The sequence below is a fragment of the Pristis pectinata genome, chromosome 18 (assembly GCF_009764475.1).
Source record: "Pristis pectinata isolate sPriPec2 chromosome 18, sPriPec2.1.pri, whole genome shotgun sequence".
Classification (NCBI taxonomy): domain Eukaryota; kingdom Metazoa; phylum Chordata; class Chondrichthyes; order Rhinopristiformes; family Pristidae; genus Pristis; species Pristis pectinata.
The window spans coordinates 15,202,900-15,206,128 of NC_067422.1; positions in this window are offsets into that span (position 1 = coordinate 15,202,900).

Genomic DNA, 3,229 nt, shown 5'->3' on the forward strand with positions numbered 1-3,229 from the left:
AAGTACAGATCATTGTCATTAACCTCAGCTAGAAGTACCCGTGGATATTTCTGGTGAGACTGGAACGAAGTTTTCATAAGAAATGAGCAGGAGTAGGCCATCTGGCCTAACAAGCCTGCTCCACTATTCAATAAGATCATGGCTAATCTGCCTGTGGACTCAGCTTATTCCCCCGTAACCTTCAATTCCCCTACTGTGCAAAAATCTGTCTTAATTATATTTAATGAGGTGGCCTCTACTACTTCCCTGGACAGATAATTCCACAGATTCACTACTCTCTGGGAAAAGCAGTTCTTCCTCATCTCTGTCCTAAATCTACTCCCCCAAATCTTGAAATTCAAATTTTCAAGTCCTGGTCAAATCACGTAGATGCCACAACCAAGAAAGCTCACCAGCGCCTCTACCTCCTCAGGAGGCTAAAGAAATTTGGTTGTCCCCTTTGACTATCACCAACTTTTACCAATGCACCATAGAAAGCATCCTATCTGGACATATCACTGCTTGGTACGGCAACTGCTCTGCCCAAGACCGCAAGAAGCTGCAGAGAGTTGTGGACACCAGCCTCCCCTCCTTGGATTCGGTCTTTACCTCTCATTGTCTCGGTGTAGCAGCCAGCATAATCAAAGACCCCACCCACCCAGGACATTCTCTCTTCTCTCCTCTTCCATCGGCTAGAAAATACAGGAGCCTGAGGGCACGTACCACCAGACTTAAGGACAGCTCCTACCCTACTGTGATAAGACTATTGAACTGTTCCCTTATACAATGAGATGGACTGTGGCCTCACAATCTACCTTGTTGTGACCTTGCACCTTATCGCACTGCACACTCTGTAGCTGTGACACTTTGTACTGTTAATTGTTTTTACCTGTACATCAATGCACTCTGTACTAACTCAATGTAACTGCACTATGTAATGAATTGACCTGTACAGTTTGTAAGACAAGCTTTTCACTGTACCTTGGTACAAGTGACAATAATAAACCAATACCAAATTCCCTAGTTCTAGTCTCACCTACCAGTGAAAACAACTTTCCCACCTCTATCTTTGCTATTCCTTTCATAATTTTATATGTTTCTATAAGATCCCCTCTCATTCTTCTGAATTCCAGTGAGTATAGCCCCAGGCAACTCTCTCTCCTCACAGGCTAAACCCCTCATCTCCATAATCAACCTGGTGAACCTGCTCAGCACCACCTCCAAAGCCAGTTTAATTGAATAGCCGGTCCTTCCTTATTGGCCTTGCACATGCAGTTATGTAGATGTTAGTTTTTGACATTGTTTCATTATGTACATAGCCTGTTATAAGCAGCAAGATAGATGGCTAATTGGGTCTTACTCCTCATTCATTTATTGGTAGGTCTGTATATTTAATATACACTGTTCCTTCTCAACTGACTTTAGGTATCATACCCATTTTACTAATTTATTTTTAACTTCAGAAACTTTCCTTCACCAGGCCCTCCCCACACCAGCCTAGTCATTCAGTCCATTCAGTGGTCCAACTGAATCACATCCTGCCAGTGCTCCTTCCTCTTTTGTTAGTACTGGTGCCAGTATCCCCCAAATCAAGTTTCTTCCACATCAATACTGAAGCCTCATCTTCAATTCTCCAAATTTATTTATCCTCTGCCAATTTGTACATGACTCAAGTGATAATCATGAAATTACCATCTTTATAAGTTTGCTTTTTAATTTAGATGCTGGCTGCTCATTCCTTCATCAGAATTTTTTTTGCTGTTAGTGTCAATGGTTCCCACACTGACCAATGACAACTGGATCTTTTCACTCCTAGTTCTGATCCAGCCTCAAAATGTTCTCAACTCTGGCACCAGACAGGCATCACAGCCTCTGAAAGTTGTACTTGCAGCTGCAGAGAACAGAATCTATCACCTCTCTAGCTGCACTGTCCTCTGTTACCTCTGCATTCTTTTTCACTCTCCCAGTTTGCATGGCCCCATGTTCCAGAGTGTTGTGGTCAGTTTGCCCATCAGTAGTCTCTGCCCTCATCTGCACAGGTTGCAATAACCTCACACCATTTGAAAAATTAAAAGGATTTAAGCTCCTCAAATGCTAGTTTCTGCATCCCCATACTTGCCTTGCTCATTATTAATTCTTCCATCCCCTTAACAGACCAATTCTGCAGTACTTAATCTAAATTAAGGCATTGGAACCTGGAATAAGTATCCATTAATAAGTAACTTTCTTTCTAAGATCCTAAGGGGGATCATCAGGGTAAATGTTAGGATGTTTTCACTACTGGGAGAGTCTCAAACAAGGGGTCATAACTACAAGATAAGGGGCCAGTCATTTCCAAATGATATATGTAGAAATTCGTTCTTACAGAAGGTGGTGAATCTCTGGGATTCTCTGGCCCAGCAGGTGGTAGAAGCTGGATTATTAGAAGTATTTAAAATAGCAATGGATAAATATTTGATAGATCAAGAAAGAGAGAAGTTTGAAGAAAAGGCACATAAGAGTTGAGGCCAGCATAGATCAGCAGCCATGACATTAAATGGTGGGGCAGACTTGAAGGGCCTGATGTCCCTACTCCTGCTCCTATTTTCTTAGGTTATGCATCCCAGTATATCTAAATCAGACTCCAACTCATCAACACTGAGCCAAAGTTCCTTGAGCTAGAGGCTGCAAATATCATCATAGATCCCACTGGTTTTCATCAGCTCCAACATACAATAGTGAATGACAAATTTTTTTTGAATTAAATCTCAACTTTTGTAGTACAGATGTTAACAATAGAAAGGATAAAAAAAACGAGGAAGGGGAGGATGCCAATTATAAATTTGTTCAGGCAGTAGTGAAGTTGGAGACCACATTGCTTCAAGTGGACTCCAAGCACTTTCAAAGGAGAACACACTTCCCCCACCCCTCACAAAGTAAATTCTGCTACACATGCCTGCTTTGCAGCAAGTGCTGCCAGAGATTTTTGAAAATTATTTGCAACACAGTGCAAACACAATGCCTAATAAAAATCCCATCATCCTTGATAAAAGTCCAAGATGATATAGCTCTACATATGTTGCAATCACCCTCTAATGTAAAGAATTGGGAAATTATGCAATTTCCTCCTCCAGCAACATTGCATGGAAAAGCTCTCTATACACATTATGGTAAGAGATCAAAAGTTAATACATTTGTAGATTCTAATAAGCAAAATTAAAAACTTTTAAAAACTGAAGAGACCCTAAATTGAACCACAGAGACCATGAAA